Raw genomic sequence first — 27536 nt, forward strand, 5'->3', positions numbered from 1 at the left:
GTCAGATAGAGTCAGATAGAGTCAGTCTCAGAGTCAGATAGAGTCAGTCTCAGAGTCAGATAGAGTCAGTCTCAGAGTCAGATAGAGTCAGTCTCAGAGTCAGATAGAGTCAGATAGAGTCAGTCTCAGAGTCAGATAGAGTCAGTCTCAGAGTCAGATAGAGTCAGTCTCAGAGTCAGATAGAGTCAGTCTCAGAGTCAGTCTCAGAGTCAGTCTCAGAGTCAGATAGAGTCAGTCTCAGAGTCAGATAGAGTCAGATAGAGTCAGTCTCAGAGTCAGATAGAGTCAGATAGAGTCAGTCTCAGAGTCAGATAGAGTCAGTCTCAGAGTCAGATAGAGTCAGATAGAGTCAGTCTCAGAGTCAGATAGAGTCAGTCTCAGAGTCAGATAGAGTCAGTCTCAGAGTCAGATAGAGTCAGATAGAGTCAGTCTCAGAGTCAGATAGAGTCAGTCTCAGAGTCAGATAGAGTCAGTCTCAGAGTCAGATAGAGTCAGATAGAGTCAGTCTCAGAGTCAGATAGAGTCAGTCTCAGAGTCAGATAGAGTCAGTCTCAGAGTCAGATAGAGTCAGTCTCAGAGTCAGATAGAGTCAGTCTCAGAGTCAGATAGAGTCAGTCTCAGAGTCAGAGTCAGATAGAGTCGGAGTCAGACAGAGTCGGAGTCAGTCAGAGTCAGACAGAGTCGGAGTCAGTCAGAGTCAGTCAGAGTCGGAGTCAGTCAGAGTCGGAGTCAGTCAGAGTCGGAGTCAGTCAGAGTCGGAGTCAGTCTGAGTCAGTCTCAGTCTGAGTCAGTCTCAGTCTGAGTCAGTCTCAGTCTGAGTCAGTCTCAGTCGGAGGCGGAGTCAGTCTCAGTCTGAGTCAGTCTCAGTCGGAGGCGGAGTCAGTCTCAGGCGGAGTCAGTCTCAGGCGGAGTCAGTCTCAGGCGGAGTCAGTCTCAGGCGGAGTCAGTCTCAGGCGGAGTCTCAGTTGGAGTCAGCCCCAGTCAGCCTCACTCTGTCAGTGTCAGCCCCACTCTCCTTCAGTCTCAGTCTGTCTGTCACGGTCAGCCTCAGCCAGACTCGCCGCCTCACTGTCACTCAGTCCCAGTCTCCGTCTCCGTCAGTCTCAGCCTCACTCTACTTCAGTCTCAGTCCGTCTATCACTGTCAGTCTCAGCCTGCAAGTCTGAGCCTGTCAGAGTTAGTCGCGTTCCAAATGTGCAAAATCCCATGTTAATTTCCATGGGAAACCTTTCTCTCCGATACAGAAAACATGGATGAGTGGAATTACACCAAGTTAAGCAAAAGGTTAGATCTCCGAAAGAATGTTTTTTGTGATTTGGTTCTAATCTGTTTAACCATATTCCAGAAATTAAAATTTTAAGAGTGGCTTTGGATGGGCTTGAAGGGGGTAAAAAGTCTGATATACACACCTTCCTTAAGGTGTCCATATTCAGCTAAAAAACTAGCAAGTAGCAGAGCCATAGCAACAAATCGCCAAATGGATTTTGGTAGAAATTTAACATAGCCCAGCAAAGCCAGGACAGGAGCAATCGCCTGGCCCGCCATAAGAGACACAACAGAGTGGACACCTTCCCAATATGCAAGGATGTCAGGGCATGTCCAGGTCAAGTGCAAGAAATCTGCAAAATCTGCTGTGCTCGTGGGGCAATGATGTGATCGTGCCAGATCTAGCTTAGCGAATGCTCGTGGGGTGGTGTATGCACAATGTAGGAACTTAAAATGCAACAATTTGTGGCTGAAGTTGTTGGACACCGATCTGGTTTATGTGCAACAACAATACCAGATTTTATCCGGTAGGGGGCGTCCAGTATCTCTTTCTCAGGCGACCCTAGATTTCTCTGAACGACTAGGTCTGAGTTGTAATGAGGAGTGATAACTCTTTGAGATTAAATGTGACCAGTCTGGGCACTGATGGTCAAAGATAGTGGGCAGGATTCCTTTGCTTCTGCGAGATATGCAGGCAGTGCGATTCGTAATGTGCTATAGAGCCTATGCAAAATAAATCTATCCATTTGGGAAGACTGGCGCCCCTCTGTTACCTCTGTAGCTGTGTGCAGTTTGGAGTTCGCAAACAGAGGGCCGAGCGCGTATAGCTGTAGAGAGACGAGGGCGCACTGAGATAATCTTTCACACGTGAGTGGGAGCCATGGATTATCGGACAGGGGAATGTGAGGTGAATGGAGGGGTCAAAACCTAAGTATAAATGCAGTTTCACCCAGGCCCAAAAGGTGGTAGGGAGGGTCTGTATTTCAGCAGGGTTTCTAGGTAAACCATGTGGGAGAATTACAGAGTGATGAGGCGGGGGACTGTTATCACTCTGGTTTAAGATACTGAATCCTGTTATCAGTATAGAATCAATAGTAGGCAAAGTATACCTAGGCTACTAGGTAATAGAGGTAGAAGTCAAGAACCCCAAAGCCTCCCAGCACAAACAGGAGCATCGGAGTGAACCAGAGCGCGCAGGGACGACGACCACCCCAAACGCCTAAGTAGGCCACGTAACTTGCCAAAAAACCGATTAGTGAGGGCAACTGGTATACTAAGGAATAAATATACAAAGCGAGGGAGAACCACCAGCTTAATTATAGCAACATGACCGTCAAGAAATAGGGGTAAGGTAATCCACCTATTGTTTTGAGTAGTGAGCTTATTGATTGCTGGGCCATTGTTGAGTTGTATGACTTCAGGGATACTTCTATGAAGGTTAACTCCAAGGTATTTAGTAGTATCATCCTTTCATATCAAGGAATAAGAGAGGAGGTAGGGGGTTGTGGCGTCAGTTAGAGGGAATACCTCAGACTTGCTCCTGTTAATGGATAAGCCAGAGAAGAGGCCAAACCTGACCACTTCCTCGACCAGTGGTGTGATTGGTGCTCGGCTCCCGAACAAACAATAGGATGTTGTCTGCATAGAAAGAGGCAAGTAGCGGGCCAGGACAGAAGTGGAGTCTCCGGTGCAGATGGTGCTCCTGGAAATGATGGACCAAAGAGTCGATGCAAAGAGTAAACAAAAGGGGAGAAAAGGGGCACCCCTGACAAGTGCCACGGATCAGTGGGAATGGCTCTGAGTCTGCCCCATTGACTCTGATCGCAGCTGATTGGGACTTCTACAACAATGCTACAAGGTCTTGGAAACCCTGCGGTCTCAAGAGTTTACGTAACACAGCAAATAGAAAAGGCCACTCTAGAGAAACAAAAGCCTTTTCGGCATCCAGCAGAACTGCTGCAGCAGGGAGCTCCAGGGCTATTTGGTTAAGCACAACAAAAACAGCGCACAAATTAGTGGAGGTAGGTCGGTGGGGCACAAATCCAGAATGCATGCAGGCAGTTACACTGTCCAGCGCAGGGACAGGCATGTGGCTGGAATTTCAGACAAGATCGTATTGTCATGAATGAGTAGGGACAATGGGCGATATGAGGCACAATGTTGAGGTATGTTTCCCAGGTTTAAGGAGAATTACAAACACAGCTTCACGCATGGAGGGAGGGCACCCTGATCGAGGGATTCAGCATAGGTCTCAAGCAGATGCGGAGTAAGGCCATCCTAATATGCCTTATAGAAAGCACCTATAAAGCCATTGTTTCCATGGGCCTTGGATCTACTAAGCGAGTTGAGGGCCTGAGACGACACCACCACAGTAATGGGAGAGGCCAAAAACTATTGTTGGCCTGCATCCAGCCGAACCGTGGCAATTTTAGCCAATTAGGCCACATGCTTATCGGGGGGCCGTATTGGTCCATGCTGTATATAAGGACTGGAAATATGCCCTGAAAGTAGAGAGGATGGCAGGGGAATCCAAGGCCATGCCCCCACTGACTATCTGGAGGGCAGTGACAAACAAGAAAATAAGTTACTTACCTGTAACTGCAGTTCTCCAGTATTGGTATCTTTCATAGATTCACATGCTTGAATCATTCCCTGTAGTCGAGATGGGAGTCCCGGGTAACATAATAAAGCAGTATATATATATATATACTCAGATCATAGTCTATAATGTCAATGAAAAGGTCAGTTTAATAGCCTATCCATGTCCTTTTTCGAAAAAGGACCAAACCTGAACTATAACCAATCAGGAGACAGCACCCTCTAGAACACTCTCAACAGAGGCTAAGTCCCTCAGATTTTCAAGCACAAGTGGGAATAGATAATCCTGAGCTATAAGGGGAGCCTCTCTGGGGAGGAGGGTGGACCACATGTGACTCTATGAAAGATACCAATACTGGAGAACTGCAGTTACAAGTAAGTAACTTTTTTTGTTGGAAAATGGGTTATTGGTAAGGACAGGCAAGTGCCTACACTTAGCAATAGGCTACTAACCTCCACTTAGGTCCAGTTAGGTCTCAGAAAATTAAACCCAGCTAAACCCTCGGTAGCTTGGCAACGAGCGACAAGGCTTAATTTAGGAGACAGAGTGTAAAGCATTCAAATATCACAAAACAGTATTTAAATAAAACACAGGAAACTGTTTAAAAATCCAAAAAACAATTTATAAAAATAGATTATATTTTATCTTTAAAATGACACAAGAACAAATAAAATCAGATAAGGGGAACTGGAGCTACGATTTTTAAAAATAATTATTGTTTTCTAGCGCCTAGAAACAAAAAGTGCCAATCTGGTCATCTTGTCGCACCTCGACGGGGCAAAGTCAAAGTTTAAGGCCGACCGCGATGGAGCCCGGCTCGGATAAAGCTCGCGGGAGGCCTCGGTCAAAAGTTTACCTTCGCACTTAGTCGTTTTTCTGAAGATTTTCTTCAGCGGGACGAACCTGCCAGTCCAATCCGACCTCCTGGAACTCTTCTCCAGATACGCGTCGCGGGAGCCCTCGGTGGAGATTTTTACCTTTGGACTCAGTCCTTTTTTCGAGGTGAAAATCCTTCGACCGGGGTAAACCTGGATCTTGATCAGATGTCCTTGGAGCCCTCCTCGGATACGCTGGCTAGGAGGTCCCGGTCAACTTTCTACATTCGGACTTGGTCTCTTTTTTGGAGATTTTCTTCACCAGGACGAACCTGCAAATCAGACCGGGTTGCGGTTGAGGGAAGCCGGCTAGAGTTGCCACGGCGAGTCGGTCTCTCTATGGAGCTTTTTTCCAAAAGTTCACCAAACTTCTGGATCTTCTCCCAGATGTTCCTTTAAAGGTTCCTTTGGGGTCCAGAGCTCACCCCAAGGTTTCAGAAGCTGAGATGATCCTTGGGGGTGTGTGGACTACAACTCCCAGAATGCACCTGGTGCAAACTCCTTTTTGGCCACTGGACAGTGGCCAGCTGGTTGATTTCTTCAAGAGTTGGTGCAGGGGACTTTGGTTAGCAATTTTTCACCTGTCGCAAACAGGGAGTCCCTCCTTGAACCAGTTGAAGCCAGGCAAAGTCCTTCTTGTGGTGAAGCCCAATTGTGCAGCGAGTGCAGTCCTTCAGAGTTCAGGATCCAGGTGCAGGCCAGGGGTCCAGCAGGGTAATCCTCCTTCTGTAGTTCTTCCTGGTAGGGATCTGGTAGGGAACTGAGATGTGGGTGCAGGTCTTCCAATTTTATCCTTGCTCCTGGGTGAAAAGCAGGGGGGTCCTGGTTCCCCAATCAGGGGCAAGGTCCTTCCCCATGTGATGACCTCTTCCTGAGAAGTGTGGGAAAAATCAATCCCAGAGAGCAACATTCCTAAAAAATCCATCATGGCTGAAAGTAGTTTTTGGAGGTTACATCTGGCTGAGCCCACCCACTGGTGTGGCTAAAAATCCTAAACACACCACTCTCCTGCCCTCTCCTAATCTAATCAAGGGGGCACCTAATTGTCTGGGTTTGCAGGATGTGGGGGTGTTGCTGGGTTGCTCCAAATGTCCTTCTCTGCCTTTGAAGACCAGTTTGGCAGCCCTTCCTGCCTCACCATCTGCTGAGGGGAGATCTCCTCCCACAGGCACATCTCTTTGTGTGAAGCCAGGCCACTTCACACCTCATCAAGGCAGCCTGGCCAGGCTGCCAGAGGCTGGCCAATCCGAGCACAGCAACAAAAACACTGCAGGGCTGAAGTTGGCAACTTTTCAGGTAAAGTTTAAAACTCTTTACCTGAACAAGTTATATTAAATCCAACAACTGGAAGTTGTGGCATTTATTATAACAATTAATTTGATACCAAACTTCTGGTATCTGTTACTTAAGGGGACTTTTAAAATTAAAATAAAGTCTCCCCATTCTAGCCTATGGAAGCACCTCACTACAATGAGGGAAAAACGAATTTGGCTGTTTTACCTCACCCGGGCTTATAAAACTATTTTTTAGAAGGTCCCTGCTTATAGTTACATGGCACCCAGCCCTAGGGGCACATAGGGCACACCTTAGGGGCGACATATGTAAAAATAAGGTAGTTTAAGACTTTGGAACTACTTTTAATTCCAAAGTAAATTTTGCATGTAACTTTAATTTAAAGGCCTGCCTTTAAAATGACACTGGGCACCTCAGCTGTGCACCTATGGGGGCACTACCTATGTTGGGGTCCGTAAACCTCCATGCCCCACCATATACTAGGGACTTATAGGTAGGGTGACTTAGCCAATTATAATTAGCCTAATTTGCAAACTGATTTTACACAGAGCACAGGCCCTGGGGACTGTATAGCAGTACCCAGGGCACCATCAGAGTCAGGAAAACACCAGCAAAAAGTGGAAAATGGGGGGCAAATAGTTAGGGGGCCTCTGCAATCAGCCCTGTTCTCTCACAATTTTCTTCTCCAGTATTGGATCTTTCATAGATTCACATGCTTGAATCAAAATAGCAAGCAGTTACTGTATTTGTATACCTTAGCGCAAATAGTGGATGGTGAGTGGAAAATATACAAAACATTCATATGCAATATAAGAAAATAAGTTACTTACCTGTAACTGTGGTTCTCCAGTATTGGTATCTTTCATAGATGCACATGCTTGAATCATTCCCCCTCGTCGAAGTGGGAGTCCCACGGTACATAGAAAGCAATAAATAGATAAAAAATCCTTTTTTTTTTTTTTTTTCATTGTAGTCAATAGGAAAAAACACATTCACTTTTACAACTATCAACCTCATTAGAAAAGGCCTAAACTACAGCCAATCAGGAGAGACCACCCCTTTAGAATCCTCAGCACAGAGGCTCAGTCTGTCAGATTTCTCCGCCCTAGTGATTACAAGAAAGAAAATAAAAGGTGAGCCCCCATGGGGAGGAGGGTGGGTCGCATGTGAATCTATGAAAGATACCAATACTGGAGAACCACAGTTACTGGTAAGTAGCTTATTTTCTTCTCCAGTATTGGGGTATCTTTCATAGATTCACATGCTTGAATCAGAGTAGTCAGCAGTAAGAAAGATGGTTGAGTTCTGAGACACCAGAAGCATGCCTGCTCACAATTCATCCTATATGGACTCATATAGGTAGTTAAATATGCTCATTAACATTCTAAAAAATTATATACATGAATATATATATATATATATACACACATAGATATATGTACCTGAAAAAATATCAGTCTGGTAATACATAGGGGATGGAGGGTAAAGAGATTATTGGCTCACCTTATGCAAATAAATTACCTAACACAGCTTGTCCTACCACGGCATCCATCCTGTCAGTAGCTTCCAGGCAGTAGTGCTGGGTAAAGGTGTGGGCACGTGTCCAAGTTGCCGCTCTGCAGATCTGGCTCAGAGGGACTCCTGCGAATAGAGCTGCCGAAGTGGATACCGCTCTTGTGGAGTGCGCTCTGACACTGGACGAGAACAGCTTCCCTGCTAACTGGTGGCAGAGTTGTATGGTAAAAGGGATCCAGCGTGCTATGGTCTGCTTGGTAACGGCCTTGCCTTTATTGATCCGCCCATAACTAATAAACAGTTGTTCAGATTTACGAAAACTGCTAGTCCTTTGTGTATAGAATTTTAAACATCGTTTAATGTCTAGAGAACGTAATGTCCGCTCCGCTGGAGTTCGCAGATTTGGAAAAAATGTTCTCAAAACCACCGGCTCATTTAAATGAAAAGTCGATGGAACCTTGGGGATAAATTTTGGATTAGTTCTTAAAATGACCACCTCTGATTTGAATTGGAGAAAAGGTGGCGAGACTGTGAAAGCCTGGATATCACTAACCCTCTTCGCGGAAGTGAGGGCCAGAAGGAGGGCTGTTTTAAAAGAAATATATTTCAGGTCTGCCTTATGAATGGGCTCAAACGGATGCTTCATTAATTGGGAGAGCACAATATTTAAATGCCATGGAGATGGAGGACGGTGAATCGGCGGGAACATCCTGAACAAGCCTTTTAAAAATTGCTTTATTATCCTGGATGACCATAAAGATGGTGAGTGTGATGTTCGTCGGAAACGGGATATAGCAGCGAGGTGGACCCTGATAGACGAATGGGAAAGGCCTAATTTCGCTAAATGCAACAGATATGGAAGGATCTGTTCAGGAGAGGACTTCAGAGGGTGAACGTTAGAAGTTGAACACCATATGCAGAACCTCTTCCACTTGAACTTATACGTCCTGTTTGTAGATTGAGCTCTGGCACAGGCAAGTACCTCCCTGCAGTCTGAAGGGATATCTAGGCCGTCAAATTCATAGAATTCTTGAGCCAGGCTGATAATCGAAGAGAAGTCGGGTTGGGATGACTGACCTGCCCCTGATTCGTTGTTAACAAGTCTGGTATTGTTCTCAGCCGTATGTGAGGCTGCTCCGAGAGCAACAGAAGTTCTGTGAACCAAAACTGGTGCAGCCATTTGGGAGCAATCAATAGAAGCCGGTATGGTTCCCTCTTCATTTTCTGCAGAAGTCTCGGGATGAGTGGAAGCGGGGGAAAAGCGTATGCATAAATCCCTGACCATTTGATCAAAAACACATTCCCCTTTGATCCTTTTTGCGGTCGCCAGCTTGCGAAGTGTTGGCATTTTTTGTTGTCTCTGGTCGCAAACAGATCCAGACTGGGTTTGCCCCAACGACGAAAGAGGCGGTCGAGAACTGTGATTGAGTTCCCATTCGTGACAGCTGGTTCGAGTCCTGCTTAAGGCATCTGCCCAGGTGTTGGAGATCCCCGGGAGATGTTCCGCTCTGATCGATATCTGATGCTGAATCACCCAATGCCACAGTTTCTGAGCTTCTAGCGACAATGCCTGCGACTTGTACCCCCCTGTTTGTTGAGGTAATGCGTGACTGTGGTGTTGTCTGTTCTTATCAAGACTGAGGAACCCCTGATGTTGGTGAGGAAGGACTTGAGTGCCAAGGAAACTGCTCTTAACTCCAATACGTTTATGTGAAGAATCGACTCCTGAGTGGACCATTTCCCTCTCACTGATAGATCTTGTAAATGTGCGCCCCATCCCTCTAAGGATGCATCTGTTATAATGTGCACTGGCTTGTCTTTCAGGAATGAGAGACCTTCCGAGATGAGGGGGGTATCCTTCCACCATTTGAGAGCTTGTCTTGCTGATGGGGTTATTCGAACTACATCGTCAAAAGATCCTTCTATTTGTTTCCATTGATTGTCTAATTGCTGCTGAAGTGTTCTCGTGTGCAGACGACAGTTTTCTATCAATGGAATCCCCAGAAAAGACTTGTAAGTCCGAACAGAAGCGGACCTTCTTCTGCTGAGACGTGTTGCTAGATCTTGAAGTCTCTTCTGTCTGTCGTGCGAAGCAAAGGCTCTTGCTTGGACTGTGTCCAAGACGGCTCCTAAAAAGGTAATGTTCTGGGAAGGGTCTAGATGAGACTTGGGGTAATTGACTGTTAAGCCTAGTGTCCCGAAGAGAGATAAACATGTCCTTGTGTCCCTGGCAGCTTTTGTCGTTGTTCGTGCCTTTATTAGCCAGTGGTCTAAGTACGGGAACACCTGAATCCCTAGTTGCCTGAGGTAGGCTGCAACTGGTGCCAAAACCTTGGTGAACACTCTTGGGGCCGATCTGAGGCCAAAAGGAAACACTCTGAACTGGTAATGAGTGCCTGCAACCCTGAATCGTAAGAATTTCCGATGACTGGGGTGAATGGGAATGTAGAAATATGCGTCCTGGAGATCTAAGGACGTCATGAAATCCCCCCGGTTGAGTAGGCGTAGGACATCTTGAAGGGAGAGCATGCGAAATGATTGCTTCTTGAGGAATTTGTTGAGAGAACGAAGATCTAAAATAGATCTCCAGTCTCCTGTCTTTTTCCGTATAAGGAAGAAGCGGGAGTAAAAACCTGATCCCCTCTGGATCTTCGGTACGATCTCTATTGCTCCCTTCTCCATTAAGATAGCAATCTGAGCTAGAAGTTTGTTGAGATGGGCAGGCGGGGGACCTCTTGGTGGTACATGAGGGGGGACGCTGATTGAATTCTAGTGTATGTCCTCTGTTGATAATATCGAGCACCCATTTGTCTGAAGTAATTTGGGACCACTGGTGGAGGAACTTGGAAATTCTGCCCCCTATTAGAGTGTTGGTATAGGGGTTGGATGCAGGCAACTGATGAAGGTCAGTGTTTCATTGCTGCCTCTTTGGCTTTATAAGTCGACTCTCCTCTCGCAGGCTGTCTGAAATGTGTGGATGACGGCTGTCGATAGGTATGTGGCTGTTGCTGGCCAATGGTGGAACGAAACTGTCCCTGGTAAGAAGAGTATTGACGGTATTGATGTGCGCCGCCTCTATAAGAATAGATTCCTCTCGCTCCCCGAAAGGGCTGTCTTCTGTATTGTAATGCTCCCAGAGATCTGGCTGTCTCGGTGTCTGTCTTAATAGATTTCAAAGCATCATCTACAGGTTTGCCGAACAAGAGTTCACCATCATAGGGCATGTCCAGTATCTTCAATTGTACCTCTGGTCTAAACGATGTAGCTTTCAGCCACCCCTGACGCCTGAGTACGGCTGCTCCGGCTAACTGGCGGAAACCTGTAGATGAGAAGTCTATGGCGCAGTCTATAATCTCAGCCGAGATCTTCTCACCCTCCTGTATTATCTTGCGCACTTCCGCTCTACTATCTTCCGGTAATAGCTCTATAAACTGCAACATATCGGACCACATCTGACGGTTGTACCTTCCCAGGATTGCTAGGGAATTTGCTGCTCTGACTGTAGTGGCCGCCATTGTTGAGAACTTTTTGCCAATAGAATCCAACCGTCGTCCCTCTTTATCCAGGGGGGCAGTCAAAGATGAAGATGGATTTCTGGACCTTCTCTGAGCTGCCTGTGATATGACCGAATCTGGTTTAGGGTGACTAACCAAACATGCTGGAGAATTGTCTGGTGCGTTGTATTTCTTTTCAAGTCTTGGTAATACTGCTGGTATAGAAGATGGAGTCTGCAGGACCTTTAGCCCCTCTTCCCAAATGAAGTCAACAATGGGTATAGCTCTTACTGACTTCCTAGTATCCTCTTTGAAGTCATATAGGAAACAGTCTGACTGCTTTGATATTATTGGCAGTTTAAATCTTTTTGCAGCTCTTTCCATCACACTGTGAAAACCACCAATGTCCTGCGGTGGAGAGTCCACTCGTGGTGGCGTAGAAAGAGATGGTGTTTGAATTTGATATTCATCCCATTCTGGAATGATTGAGTCAGTGTCCTGAATTTCACCTTCTTCCTGCTCATCCTCTGACTAAGGTGGATCAACATCCTGTCCAGAAGAAGGACCTGGGATAGGTTCCGTAAAATCCGATGGACGAACAGGAGTGGATATTGGCGTATGCGGAGGTTGTACCGGGGTAGAGGAGCCAGGTGGAGGAAATCTAGAATAATAGTCCTGCATCATTTGCTGTAGATTGGCTATCAAAGAAACAGGCATCTGAACCGTCTGCTCCTGAGGTTGTAGGTGACTCTGCTGCTTCTGATCTAAATAAAGCTGGTCACTTTCCTCTTCATCCTCCTCCTGACATTTAATACGTAGTTCTGAGGGGCTACGTGCCACCGGGGAAAAACCGTCATCTGAATATACATCATCTTCCTCCTCCTGGTCAGCAAAGAGATGCTGTGGAGGTACTGGTGTGACTTTACTAGGTGATGTATAAAACAGTAGTAGAAGAGAAGATTTACTTTTTATTGGCAGAATCCTCTGAGGTAGGTAAGGAGATGCTCCATAATGCTTGGGTATAGGATCAGGAAATTAAGCCGTCGACAGAGTCGTCGTCGACGGTATGTTCATCGATGGTGTTCTCGTCGACGGTGTAGGCGGCGAAGGAGCAGTCGATAGCGGTGTCGTCATCGGTGGTGCGAGCGTCGACGGAGTTGCCGTCGACGGTGCCAGTGTCGATGAAGTTGCCGTCGAAGGGGCTGTCGTCGACGGGTGTGTCGTCAACGGAGTAGTCGTATCTGAGGGCAAATTGGATTGCCGCGTCGTCGCTGCTTCCGTCGGTGGGATCGTCGACGAAGAGCTCTGGAGCTTACCCGTCGATGAATGCGTCGACGATAGAGACTTCACCTTCTTACCCGTTGAAGGTCTCTTTGTGATCTTTAAGGTGTGAGCAGGTGAGGGACCGTATTTTAAGCTCACCGACGTTATAGTTGTAGATGACAGCGGAGATGAAGTAACAATCATTGGTGGCGACAGAGCCATAAATGTGGCCGTAGCTGTTGTCGTCAATGAAGGAAGACCTGCCGTCGACGGTGTGGACATCCTGGACGTTGATGGTAGGGAACTTGAAGAACTTTTGAGCTTCTTTGAGGAGGTAGATGGCTCTGAACGAACCTTACCACCATGTTCCCTGGATTCCTCAGGTCTGTCCTTAAAAGCATGCAGCTTCTAAGCTGACTTACTGCTCTTGAGGGAGAAGCTCTCCACAGACTTTTTCCTCTTCTTTGAGGCCACTGATGTGTCGCTGTCCTCCTCCTCAGAGAAAGCTTCTCTGGCTTTTCGTTTCTGAAGCCAAAGTAGGAGCCTGGCTTCTCTGTCTCTGAGAGTCTTGTTAGGAAAAGTCCTGCAGATTTTACAGTCTTTGACCTTATGCTCTAGTTGGAGACAGTATATGCAGTCCTTGTGAGGGTCCTCACAATGAAGCCTTAACTTTCCAAAGGTACCACAAGGTCTAAACAAACCTTTTCTTGCTGTAGACATGATGGAAGAAGTACTACAGCAAAGCTAAGAGTGAAAGCTGAACAATATCTCTTGAAGAGAAAGTAAACTGAGCAGAGCTCAGGGAGACTCCCTTACACACGACGTGCGGTAGAAAATCTGAGCGACTGAGCCTCTGTGCTGAGGATTCTAAAGGGGTGGTCTCGCCTGATTGGCTGAAGTTTAGCCCTTTTCTAATGAGGTTGATAGTTGTAAAAGTGAATGTGTTTTTTCCTATTGACTACAATGAAAAAAAAAAAAAAAAAAAAAAAAGGTTTTTATCTATTTATTGCTTTCTATGTACCGTGGGACTCCCACTTCGACGACGGGGAATGATTCAAGCATGTGAATCTATGAAAGATACCCCAATACTGGAGAATATATATATATATATATATATATATATATATATATATATATATATATATATATATATATATATATATATATATATATATATATATATATAGATTGAAAATGTCACTTACCCAGTGTACATCTGTTCGTGGCATTGGTCGCTGCAGATTCACATGTTGTGCACAGTCCGCCATCTGGTGTTGGGTCGGAGTGTTACAAGTTGTTTTTCTTCGAAGAAGTCTTTCGAGTCACGAGACCGAGGGACTCCTCCTCTTTGCTTCCATTGCGCATGGGCGTCGGCTCCATCTTAGATTGTTTTCCCCGCAGAGGGTGAGGTAGGAGTTGTGTGTGTTAGTAATAGTGCCCATGCAATGGAATGAATAAGTATGTACAAATTAAGGTTAAGTAATATATATATATATATACAAATGTACAGATGTTGAAGATAACTTCCGACGGCTACAGGCTCCCGGGGAGGCGGGTGGGCACATGTGAATCTGCAGCGACCAATGCCACGAACAGATGTACACTGGGTAAGTGACATTTTCAGTTCGATGGCATCTGTTGCTGCAGATACACATGTTGTGCATAGACTAGTAAGCAGTTATCTCCCCAAAAGCGGTGGCTCAGCCTGTAGTAGTGGAAGTAGTCTGAAACAAAGTTCTCAGTACGGCTTGACCTACTGTGGCCTGTTGTGCGGATAGCACGTCTACACAGTAGTGTTTAATAAATGTGTGAGGCGTGGACCATGTGGCTGCCTTACATATTTCGTGCATTGGAATATTTCCTAGGAATGCCATGGTAGCGCCTTTTTTCCTGGTTGAGTGTGCCCTTGGTGTAATGGGCAGTTGTCTCTTTGCTTTAAGATAGCAGGTTTGGATGCACTTAACTATCCATCTGGCTATACCTTGTTTTGATATTGGGTTTCCTGCATGAGGTTTTTGAAATGCAATAAACAGTTGTTTTGTTTTCCTAACCTCCTTTGTTCTGTCGATGTAGTACATTAGTGCTCTTTTGACATCTAATGTATGTAGTGCCCTTTCAGCTACTGAGTCTGGCTGTGGGAAGAACACTGGTAACTCTACCGTTTGATTTAAGTGGAACGGTGAAATAACCTTTGGTAGGAATTTAGGATTGGTTCTTAGTACCACCTTATTTTTGTGTATTTGGGTAAAAGGTTCTTGTATTGTAAATGCCTGAATTTCACTTACTCTTCTTAGAGATGTGATGGCAATGAGAAATGCAACTTTCCAGGTTAAGAATTGTATTTCACAAGAATGCATGGGTTCAAAAGGTGGTCCCATGAGTCTTGTCAAGACAATGTTAAGGTTCCATGAAGGAACTGGTGGTATTATTCTTCTTAGGCCCTCCATAAATGCTTTAATGACGGGTATCCTAAACAGTGAAGTTGAATGAGTAATCTGCAGGTATGCAGATATTGCTGCAAGGTGTATTTTTATGGAAGAGAAGGCTAGGTTTGACTTTTGTAAGTGTAGTAAGTATCCCACCACATCTTTTGGGGATGCGTGTAATGGATGAACTTGATTATTATGGCAGTAGCAAACAAACCTTTTCCATTTGCTTGCGTAGCAGTGTCTAGTGGATGGCCTTCTAGCTTGTTTTATGACTTCCATACATTCTTGAGTGAGGTTTAAATGTCCGAATTCTAGGATTTCAGGAGCCAGATTGCTAGATTGAGCGATGCTGGGTTTGGATGCCTGATCTGCTGTTTGTGTTGTGTTAACAGATCTGGCCTGTTGGGTAACTTGACGTGTGGTACTACTGACAGGTCTAGTAGTGTTGTGTACCAAGGTTGTCTTGCCCATGTTGGTGCTATTAATAGGAGTTTGAGTTTGTTTTGACTCAATTTGTTTACTAGATATGGAAGGAGAGGGAGAGGGGGAAAAGCGTATGCAAATTTCCCTGACCAGTTCATCCATAGGGCATTGCCTTGAGACTGTCTGTGTGGGTACCTGGATGCGAAGTCTCGGCATTTTGCGTTCTCCTTTGTTGCAAATAGGTCTATTTGCGGTGTACCCCACATTTTGAAGTAAGTGTTTAGGATTTGGGGGTGAATCTCCCATTCGTGGACCTGTTGGTGATCTCGAGAGAGATTGTCTGCTAGTTGATTTTGGATCCCTGGAATAAACTGTGCTATTAGGCGAATGTGGTTGTGAATCGCCCATTGCCATATCTTTTGTGCTAGGAGACATAGCTGTGTCGAGTGTGTCCCCCCTTGCTTGTTTAGGTAATACGTTCTTGTCAAAACAGACAACATGACAACAATGTATTTGTGGGTTATGATGGGTTGAAATGCTTTTAGCGCTAGGAATACTGCTAGTAATTCTAGGTGATTTATATGCAGTTTTGTTTGATGTACGTCCCATTGTCCTTGGATGCTGTGGTGATCGAGGTGTGCTCCCCATCCTGTCATGGAAGCATCTGTTATTACGTATTGTGGCACTGGGTCTTGGAACGGCCGCCCTTTGTTTAAATTTGTACTGTTCCACCATAGAAGCGAGATGTATGTTTGGCCGTCTATCAACACCAGATCTAGAAGGTGACCCTGTGCATGTGACCATTGTGATGCTAGGCACTGTTGTAAGGGCCTCATGTGCAGTCTTGCGTTTGGGACAATGGCTATGCATGAGGACATCATGCCTAGGAGTTTTAAAACCACTTTTGCCTGTATTTTTAGTGTTGGATACATGGCCTGTATGACCTTGTGAAAATTTTGAACCCTTTGTGGACTCGGAGTGGCTAATCCTTTTGTTGTGTTTGCTCCTAAGTAGTGCTGTATTTTGCACGGCGCAATGTTTGATTTTGTGTAGTTGAGGGAGAACCCGAGTTTGTAGAGGGTTTGTATGACATACTCTGTGTGTTGTGAACACTTTGTTAACGAGTTGGTCTTGATTAGCCAATCGTCTAGATACGGGAATACGTGTATTTGCTGCCTTTTGATGTGTGCGGCTACTACTGCTAGGCATTTGGTAAACACCCTTGGTGCGGTTGTTATACCGAACGGTAAGACTTTGAATTGATAGTGTATTCCCTTGAATACAAACCTTAGGTATTTCCTGTGCGAAGGATGTATCGGTATGTGGAAATACGCGTCTTTGAGATCTAAGGTTGTCATGTAATCCTGTTGCTTTAGTAGTGGTAACACTTCCTGTAGCGTGACCATGTGAAAGTGGTCTGATTTGATGTAGGTGTTTAGTATTCCGAGATCTAAGATTGGCCTCAGTGTTTTGTCCTTTTTGGGTATTAGAAAGTACAGTGAATAGACGCCTGTGTTTATTTCTGTACATGGTACCAGTTTTATTGCTTCTTTTTGCAGTAGTGCTTGAACTTCTATTTCTAGGAGGTCTAAATGCTGTTTTGACATTTTTTGTGTTTTGGGTGGGATATTTGGAGGGATCTGTAGAAATTCTATGCAATAACCATGTTGGATAATTGCTAAGACCCAAGTGTCTGTTGTTATATCCACCCATGATTGATAAAACTGACTTATTCTTCCCCCCACTGGTGTTATGTGGAGGGGTTGAGTGACCTGTAAGTCACTGTTTGGTTGTTGGGGTTTTGGGGCTTTGAAATTTCCCCCGGTTTCTCAGGAATTGTCCTCCTCTGTACTGGCCCCGAAAACCTCCCCTTTGGTACTGTCCCTGGTAGGTAGACGGTGTGGATTGTGAGGTGCTGGCTTGTGTGGCCTGACCCCGAAACCCTCCTCTGAATGTTGTTTTACGGAAGGTGCCGAAAGTGCCTCTGCTCTGCGGGGAGTAGAGCGCGCCCATGGCCTTGGCTGTGTCAGTATCCTTTTTCAGCTTCTCAATCGCCGTGTCAACCTCTTTTCCGAACAATTGTTGTTCGTTGAACGGCATGTTGAGTACCGCTTGCTGTATTTCTGGCTTAAAGCCAGATGTGCGCAACCATGCGTGCCTTCTGATGGTAACTGCAGTGTTTATTGTTCTTGCAGCTGTGTCCGCTGCATCCATAGAGGAGCGTATTTGGTTATTGGAGATGTTTTGTCCCTCCTCAACCACTTGTTTTGCCCGCTTCTGAAATTCCTTGGGTAGATGCTTGATGAGATGCTGCATCTCATCCCAATGGGCTCTGTCATAGCGCGCTAGGAGCGCCTGAGAGTTGCCGATGCGCCACTGGCTGGCAGCTTGTACAGCGACTCTTTTCCCAGCTGCGTCGAATTTTCGGCTTTCCTTATCCGGGGGTGGTGCATCGCCCGATGTGTGTGAATTGGCTCTTTTGCGAGCTGCTCCTACCACGACTGAGTCTGGTGGCAGTTGAGAGGTGATAAAAGCAGGGTCTGTGGGAGGTGCTTTATATTTCTTCTCTACCCTTGGAGTGATTGCTCTACTCTTGACGGGGTCTTTGAAGATTTGCTTCGCGTGCCTTAGCATTCCCGGAAGCATAGGCAGGCTTTGGTAGTTGCTATGGGTGGAGGAGAGGGTGTTAAAAAGGAAGTCATCCTCTACAGGTTCTGTGTGTAACGCCACGTTGTGGAATTCTGCTGCCCTAGCTACCACCTGCGCATACGCTGTGCTGTCCTCGGGTGGTGATGGCTTGGTAGGGTATGACTCTGGGCTATTGTCTGACACTGGTGCGTCGTATAGGTCCCAAGCATCTTGGTCATCTTGGCTCATGGTGGTGTGAGCCGGTGAATGTGACGGAGTTTGTGCCGGTGATATTTGAGTTACATGTGGAGGAGAGGGTGGCGGAGTTGCTTTCTTTGCCACCTTTGCTTGTGGTGTTAGTTGTTCAGTTTGGAACTCTAGTCTCCTTTTTCTCTTGATTGGTGGAAGAGTGCTAATCTTCCCTGTTCCACTCTGGATGAAGATCCTCTTTTGTGTATGGTCTACATCAGTAGTCTGTAGCTCCTCTTCAAACCTGTGCTTACGCATTTGAGAGGACAATGAATGTTCCTCTGAATATGAGCCGGTAGTGGTTTCGGTTGCTGGTTGTTTTGGCACCGAAACTGTGTCCTTTTTTGTTTTCGGCTCCGAGGCGAATCTCTTCTTTTTCGGAGTCGAGCCTTCTCGGCGTCGATCATCCTCGGTGCCGCTGTCTCTGCGTCGAGCAGCGTCGGCTCCGCCTTCTCGGCGTCGATCTTTTTCGGCAACACTTTCTCGGTCCCGAGAGTGTTGCGTGCCTGTGTCTCGACCCGAGTCGGACGATCTGGGCACCAGTTCGGCCTTTTTCGGTGCCGATGGACGGTCATCTTTATGGGTCGAGCCATGGCCAGTTGGCAGTGGCATCCCCTGGGCCTTGTCTATTTTCTTGTGCTGTGTGCTTTTCGACGTCTTACTCACAGTTTCGTCGACGTCGAATTCATCGGAGTCCGTTTCATGGATGGAGAAGGCTTCCTCCTCTTCTCCTTGTTCCTCGAACTCTCGGTGTTCGGTCGGCGTGGACGCCATCTGTAGTCTTCTGGCTCGACGGTCACGGAGCGTTTTTCGGGACCGGAACGCACGACAGGCCTCACAAGATTCTTCTTTGTGCTCGGGCGACAGGCACAAGTTACAGACCAAATGTTGGTCCGTATATGGATATTTACTGTGGCATTTAGGACAGAATCGGAACAGGGTCCGTTCCATCGGTGTCGATGTTACACGCGGTCGGGCCGACCAGGCCCCGACGGGGGATCGAAATTACCCCGAAGGGCTACCGGAGCTCTTCACGATTCGGTGTCGATTCTAACTATCCCGAGCGAAACAATACCGACGTAATTTTTCAAAGTTTTGACTATCTTTCCGTCCCGAAACCCGGAGCGAAAAGGAACACGTCCGAACCCGAGGGCGGAAAAAAAACAATCTAAGATGGAGCCGACGCCCATGCGCAATGGAAGCAAAGAGGAGGAGTCTCTCGGTCTCGTGACTCGAAAGACTTCTTCGAAGAAAAACAACTTGTAACACTCCGACCCAACACCAGATGGCGGACTGTGCACAACATGTGTATCTGCAGCAACAGATGCCATCGAACATAGATATATATATATATATATATATATAGATATGTAGCCATATATACACATACTACATTAAAATCTGCATGAACACAAACACATGGACCCAAAAGAGGCTTCCCTTAATGAAATAAGTGGTATACTAATACCAGTCCAACCGCTGTATGATTGTGTTGCGCCGATTCCAGGTAATAATGCTGCATGAAAAAGATGCACACTTTTCCAAGTTGAATCACAACACAACTTCTCCAGAGGTACTTACACAAACAAAGTAATTGAAGTGGAACTGCTCCAGTTGAATGCACCCTACTATTCTCTGTGAGGGGATTGCTAGTCTCACTGACTGAGTGGCAGAACTGGATTGCAGCTGAAATTCATTCAGCGATGGTTGCCATTGTGACTGGATCATCCTTACGAGTGGGAGTCCAACAGTTGGTCAGTTCACAGGAGATGTTTAGTGCAATGTAAGTAGAAATTTTAGATGTCAATTGATACCTAGAGTATGAATAGACCTCTCAGCTGGTGATATTGAATTCAGGAGAAAAGTCTAAAATATTATAGGCTCATTGAGGTAAAATCTGAAGGAACCATAGAAATAAATCTGTGAATCGGTTCAGAGAAGAGCTAAATTGCCTGTGAGACGCAAGAAGGCTCGTGTTGAGAAAGCCTGCATCTTCTCTATCCTACTTTGAGGTGAGCGGCAGTACCAAGACGACCTTCCATGCAAGAAATATGAGGTGTGCTCTGAGAATGGGTTCAAATGAACTCTTCATGAGTTAAAATAGAAGTATGTTCAGGTGCCAGTCCGAGGAAGCAGCCCTTTCTGTAGGAAAACACTGAATAAATCTTTAATTAATTGTTCGATGATTTTGCAAGAGTAGAAAGTAAAAATGTGATGAAAAGCTATATCTTGATATCGCTGTAAGCTGTACCTTAACGGGCGCATGTACCAACTGTGACTGAGCTAGTGATAGGAGATAGGATAGTTATTTGCCCGATTATGCTAGTAGAGGAAGTAGGTTTGATTTTCTGGTGACACAGGCAGACACTTTCACATTAACGTTTACGTATCATTATTGTGGCCTCCTCCTTGACTTGGAGAGAATACACCTGCAGTCCTGAGGAATATTGAGATCTTTGGATTCATGGAATTTAGGAGCTGTGTGCCCAAGAGGAGAGAAGTCAGGTCAGGATGAAGGGCCTGGCCTTAGTTTATCATCAAAGGTTTACAGAATGTTGGTAGGTGAATGTGGTTGTATTCTAATAGCAGAAACTCAGTGAACCAATGCTGAACTAGCCACTTGGGGGCTATCAGGACAGGAGAAAATTGCTTTGCTTTCCTCTTGGTGAGAATCTTTGGTATTAAAGGTATTGGGGAAAAACGTAGATATAGATCCTGGATCATCTGTCGAAAGGCATTCCACCAAGATCCTGGATGTGGAGGCCAACTTGCATAGAACTGGCATTTGCCGGTTTTGTTTGTTGCAAAGGGATGTAGAGCCAGTTTGCCCAGAACAATAAGATCATGCTTAGAGCCGAATTATCAAATTTGTCTTCTTGTGCTGTTTCCAGTTTTGGTTAGCATGTCTGCTATGAGATTTCTAGTCCATGGACCATGTTCAGCCCGAAGAGTGTGTCATTAGCGGACACCAAATTTCCTGGTCTTCCTTGGACAGCGCCAAGGATCTTGTTCCGCTTCATCTATTCACGTATTGCCTGCTGGTAGTACCATTCTTATGAACTAACACCAAAGACTCTGCTACATTGGCAGGAAAGTTTGGAGACCGATCAGCTGGCTTTGAGATCTAGGTGAGTGATATGTACACTCTTTGGAGCAGAGACCACTTTCCTTGAATTAGAGGTTCTATAGATGACTGCCCCAGCTTTCCAGGGGAGTATTTGTAGTCTGAGACTATCAGACTAGAGCTTCCATCACCTATGTGAAAATTCATCAGGCCCTGAAGAACGAGTTACTTACCTTCGGTAACGACTTTTCTGGTGGATACATTAGCTACCTGTGGATTCCTCATCTAATGAATACTCCCATGGCGCCAGCATTCGACGGAAATCTTCTTACTAGTCTCTGCACGTCGACGAGGACGTCACTCTAGCCCACGCGACGCCGTCTGACGTCATACAGGCAATAAGAGGTCCTCGCCGACGTGCCGATGACAGTACCAACATTTTTTACGTGCATGAGAATAACAATAACCCAATGTAATGAAAGAGCAAAGCAACATCTCTTAATATTTTAAATCACACAACATTGCAATAAAATAGCTGTAGATTTAATAGAACCTTCTTTTTTTTTATTTATTTTTTAAAACAAATAAATATATTTATACATATGAATCATGTATATACACAATATATATAGATTTATATATAAATATACACATATATACAAATATCATATATGCAAAATGTATTGCAACTTTGAAGACCAAAAGGAGCACACTCAAGGATTGCTTGGAGAGACCAAAAAGGCAACGGGGAGGCGGGTGGGACCGTGAGGAATCCACAGGTAGCTAATGTATCCACCAGAAAAGTCGTTACCGAAGGTAAGTAACTCGTTCTTCTGATGGATACAACTACCTGTGGATTCCTCACCTAATGAATAGAGTCCCAAAGCAGTACCACGCCCGGCGGTGGGTGCCTAAATGGTCAAACCAAGAAATCCTGCAGCACTGACCGTGCAAAATGACCGTCCCTTCTGACCTCAGAGTCCAAACAGTAATGTTTCACAAAAGTGTGAAGGGACGACCAAGTTGCGGCCTTGCAGATGTCGACCACAGGAACACCCCTGGCCAAGGCCGAAGAGGCCGACTTAGCTCTGGTGGAGTGAGCTCTAATGCCCTCAGGCGGATCCTTCTTTGCCAAAGAGTAACAGATTTTAATGCAAAGAACAACCCACCTGGAGAGTGTTCTCTTGTGGACTGCCTTTCCTCTCCTCTTGCCCACGTATCCGACAAACAGCTGATCCTCCAGCCTGATATCCTTCATTCTGTCGATATAGAAGCTCAACGCCCTTTTTGGGTCCAGGCGATGTAGTCTTTCTTCCTCCTTTGAAGGATGAGGCGGAGGATAAAACGTGGACAAAGTGATTGTCTGAGCCAAATGGAAGGGTGAAACAACCTTCGGAAGGAAAGCAGCCTTGGTCCTCAACACCACCTTATCCCCATAAAACGTTATATAAGGGGGTTTAACCGATAAGGCCTGCAACTCACTCACTCACTCTCCTTGCAGATGTTATAGCTACCAGGAATACTGTTTTAATAACCAAATACCTTAAGGGGCAAGAATGCATAGGCTCAAAAGGGGACCCCATAAGGAAAGTGAGGACCAAGGACAAATCCCATTGAGGCATAACGAATGGTTTTGGAGGATATTGATTCAGAAGACCTTTCAAGAATCTGAGAACAATAGGGGATTTAAATAACGATGGTTGGTCTGGAAGACAAATGAAGGTTGACAAGGCCGACAAATAACCCTTAATGGTAGCCACTGCACAACCTTTCTGCGCTAGAGACAGTGCAAAAGACAAAACATGTGACAGATGAGCATGTAAGGGATCAATCTGTCTCTCTCCACACCACATAACAAATTTAGACCACCTATTAGCGTAGATAGATTTAGTGGAGTGTCGCCTGGCCGCTAAGATAACATCCACTACATCAGGCGGGAGAGAGAAGGAACTCAGGTTGCCCCGTTCAATCTCCAAGCATGTAGGTGCAGACTCTGGAGGTTGGGGTGTAAAACCTGCGACTGCGAGAGGAGGTCTGCCCTGAGAGGGAGACGGAGCGGAGGGCACAGTGAGAGTTGGAGAAGGTCGGAGTACCATACCCTCCTTGGCCAATCCGGAGCTATTAAGATGACTTGGGCCCGGTCTTGGCGAATTTTCCTCAACACTCGAGGAATCAAGGGTATGGGGGGAAACGCGTAAAGCAACTGGTCGCACCAGGTTATTTGAAACGCGTCCCCCAACGCTCCCTGCATCGGATACTGGAGGCTGCAGAATAACGGACAATGCGCGTTCTCTCGAGTGGCAAACAGATCTACCCGAGGAAACCCCCACCTCTGGAAGATTAAACGGACTTGATCTGGATGGAGACGCCACTCGTGGTCTGCCGAGAATTGGCGACTGAGACTGTCCGCACGCACGTTCAAGACTCCGGCCAGATGGTTTGCTATCAAGCAAATCTGATGGTCCTTTGCCCAGGACCATAGTCGAAGAGCTTCTCTGCAGAGAAGGTACGACCCCACTCCTCCCTGCTTGTTTATGTACCACATCGTGGTAGTATTGTCCGTTAGGACCTGTACCGACTGACCACGAAGGGAAGGGAGGAAGGCCTTGAGAGCCAGACGTACAGCCCGTAACTCTAACAGATTGATGTGAAACATCTGTTCCTCTGGAGACCAAAGACCTTTGATCTCCAGATCCCCCAGATGAGCTCCCCACCCTAGAGTGGAAGCATCCGTTATGACTGTGGCCACTGGTGGCGACTGCTGGAACGGCTTTCCTTGTGAAAGATTGTTGCTTGCAATCCACCACTTCAAATCCACAGCAGCATCTCTGGAGATCTTGACAGTACTCTCTAGATCCCCTTTGTGTTGAGACCACTGCCTTCGGAGGCACCACTGAAGAGCCCTCATGTGCCAGCGAGCATGCGTGACCAACAGAATGCAGGAGGCGAACAGACCGAGCAGACGAAGGACCTTGAGGACTGGAACTACCGCTCCATTTCGAAACATTGGAACCAATTCCTGAATATCTTGAATCCGCTGAGGCGGAGGAAAGGCTCGACTCAATGTTGTATCCAGTACTGCCCCTATGAACAGGAGGCGCTGAGAGGGCTCCAGGTGAGATTTGGGCACGTTCACCGAAAAGCCCAGGTCGAACAACAACTGGGTTGTTGACTGCAGATGATGCGACACAAGCTCCGGGGACTTGGCTTTGATCAACCAGTCGTCCAAGTAAGGGAATACTGCTATCCCCTTCCTTCCGAGCTCCGCCGCAACCACTGACATCACCTTTGTGAAGACTCGAGGTGCTGAAGTAAGACCAAACGGGAGGACCGCAAACTGATAGTGCTGCGACCCTACCACAAACCGGAGATACTTCCTGTGCGACTTGAGTATCGGGATATGAAAGTAAGCATCCTGTAAGTCGACAGACACCATCCAATCTTCCTTGTTCAACGCCAAAAGCACCTGTGCTAGGGTCAGCATCTTGAACTTTTCCTGTTTGAGGAACCAATTCAAGATCCTCAGATCCAGGATTGGTCTCAACTGACCATCCTTTTTGGGAATCAGGAAGTATCTTGAGTAACAACCTCGACCCTTTTCCTGCTCTGGGACCAACTCTACTGCGCCCTTTGAAAGGAGGACTTGAACCTCCTGTTCTAGCAACAGGAGGTGTTCTTCTGAACAATAAGATGGGCGGGGCGGGATGAGGGGCGGGAACTCCCGTAAGGGAAGGGCATAGCCTTTCCCCACAATGCCGAGAACCCAAGTGTCCGTTGTGATAGACTTCCACTTGTGGAGAAAATGCCGTAATCTTCCCCCTACAGGAGAGGAGTGAGTGGGAAACGGTGGAAGCCTAAGGCTGCTTCCCCTGCTGCACCCCTCCAGAGGACGAGGAAGAGGCAGAGTGCTGTTGAGAGGCTCCTCTGGTACGGGCCCCACCCCTCCCCCTCCCTCTAAATGACCTATAGGGGAGGGAAGAGGCGGGCTGCTGGAACCTCCCCCGAAAGGAAGAGGAAGAAGAGCCACGCCCAAATCCCCGAAACCTCCTGAAAAATCTAGAAGAGGCAGAGGAAGAAGGAGCTTGCAGTCCTAACGATTTGGCTGTGGCTCTGCTCTCCTTAAATCGTTCCAAGGCCGAATCTGCCTTGGCTCCAAACAGTCTGTCCCCATCAAACGGGAGGTCCAGCAGGGTCGACTGCACATCCGCAGAAAACCCTGAGTTTCGGAGCCAGGCCTGTCTTCTTGCCACCACAGCCGTGCCCATCGCCCTAGCCACCGAGTCGGTCGTGTCCAGCCCAGACTGGATAATCTGGGTCGCGGCAGCCTGGGCGTCCGAGACCACATCCAAGAGACCCTGGGGGAGCTCCGTAAATGAAGACGAAATATCATCCATCAGAGCATGGATGTACCTCCCCAGAATGCACGTTGCGTTGGTGGCCTTCAACGCCAAACTGCATGACGAAAATATTTTCTTGGACTGCGCATCCAGTTTCTTGGAGTCTCTGTCTCCAGGCACCGACGGGAAGGAACCAGGCGCTGACTTTGAGGAACAGGAGGCTTGCACCACCAAGCTCTCCGCGTAGGGTGTCTAGAGAGAAAGCCAGGGTCAGATGGTGCAGCTCGATACCTCCTGGCCACAGCCCTATGAACGGCCGAGGAAGACACCGGCTTCTTCCACACCTCCAACACCGGATCCAGCAAAGCCTCATTAAATGGCAAGAGAGGCTCAGCTGCAGCAGAGGCCGGATGCAATACCTCTGTCAGCAAATTCTGCTTCGCCTCTGCCACCGGCAAAGGCAGGTCCAAAAAGCTCGCTGCCTTCCTCACCACAGCATGAAAGGAAGCAGCCTCCTCCGTATATTCCCCTGGAGATGAAAGGTCCCACTCAGGGGAAGTGTCCAGCCCACTGGCTGTATCCAGACCATGTAGTCCGTCTCCAGAGTCCTCAATCTCTCCCTCCTCTAAGACTCGCTGGTACTCCTGCTCTTCTAAAAGACGGAGAGCACGCCTCCTCGAATGAAGTCTCTCCTCGATACGCGGAGTCGACATGGCCTCCGCCGACGTCGAGGAACGGCGCCGATCTCCAGAAGCATCTGACGCCGCGTCCGGCGCCACAGGCAGCTTCGGCGCCGAGGTAGGAGCCGGAGGACGAGGTCTTGGAGCCGATGGACCAACCGGAGTCACAGGGCAAAATCCTGACTTCGACGGAAGGGCAACCTCCGGGGCCGAAACATCCGAAGCCACCGGAGCGGCCACCGACGCCGGCACCGGCGCCGAGCCCACATTCCCAAAAGGGAGAAAGGGCATAAAGGGTGCCGGCCGAAGAGGCGCAGGATCACCCAACGAAAAGGCCAAGGGCCCCGAAGGACCAGCCGGAGCAGCTCCTGGAGCCATCTGCTGAAAGATGGTATACATCGCATTAAGAAACGCGGTACTATCGGCTCCAGGAGTGGGAAAAGCCGGATACTGGGGTGCCTGGATCGAAGGCGACCCCGACGCCGGCCTCGACGTCTGCGACGCCGGAGAAAACACAAGAGGCTGCACCACCTCAATCACCGACGCCTGACCAGGCGAAGTCGGTGACGCCGGAGAGGGCAACGGCGTCGATGGATGCGGCATGACCGTGGGGCTGACCTCCCAAGTCCTCCGACGCCGAGCCAAAGGTGACCTCGAACGAGACTCCTTGCTGGAATGACGTCGTGAGTCTCTACGGCGCCGGGAGTCTCTATGACGCCGGTGAGACCTTGGCGAAGAAGACTTCTTATGATGTTTCTCCTTCTTCTTTGACTTTGCCATGAACAACTTGGCCTCACGCTCTTTGAGGGCCTTCGGATTCATGTGTTGACATGAATCGCAAGTCGAGACGTCGTGGTCGGAGCTCAAACACCATAGACAGTCGGAGTGAGGATCTGTAACTGACATCTTGCCCCCACACTCTCGACAGGGCTTGAAACCCGACTTCCTCGGAGACATTATTACCGCAGAGAAGACTACGCAGCAGACAATACACTGTAACCACGAAGGTAACAGTTGCTCCCTCGAAGATAACCGTTTCGAATGCACGGAAAAAAGGGAACTGTCATCGGCACGTCGGCGAGGACCTCTTATTGCCTGTATGACGTCAGACGGCGTCGCGTGGGCTAGAGTGACGTCCTCGTCGACGTGCAGAGACTAGTAAGAAGATTTCCGTCGAATGCTGGCGCCATGGGAGTATTCATTAGGTGAGGAATCCACAGGTAGTTGTATCCATCAGAAATGATTTGTTTGATTGAATCTATTATTTTTGTAGCTGCTCCTGTAAGGCATTCAGTTTCAGGCATACAAGAGAGATCCTATTGATCGCTGCAGACCCAACACTCAAAAGCTAATTGAACAGAAAGTATCTTCTTTGATGGAGGAGTTGATTATCTCTAATAATTCACAATGAGACAGCCTGT

General features: G+C 47.2%; 1 protein-coding gene across 2 annotated transcripts in view; it reads right to left on the reverse strand.

The window, feature by feature from the left end:
- Window positions 1-27536, reverse strand: part of NUP58 (nucleoporin 58) — a 412103-nt gene that overhangs the window by 298596 nt on the left and 85971 nt on the right. The window lies entirely within an intron of this gene.

Source organism: Pleurodeles waltl, chromosome 8 (genome assembly GCF_031143425.1).
Source record: "Pleurodeles waltl isolate 20211129_DDA chromosome 8, aPleWal1.hap1.20221129, whole genome shotgun sequence".
Classification (NCBI taxonomy): domain Eukaryota; kingdom Metazoa; phylum Chordata; class Amphibia; order Caudata; family Salamandridae; genus Pleurodeles; species Pleurodeles waltl.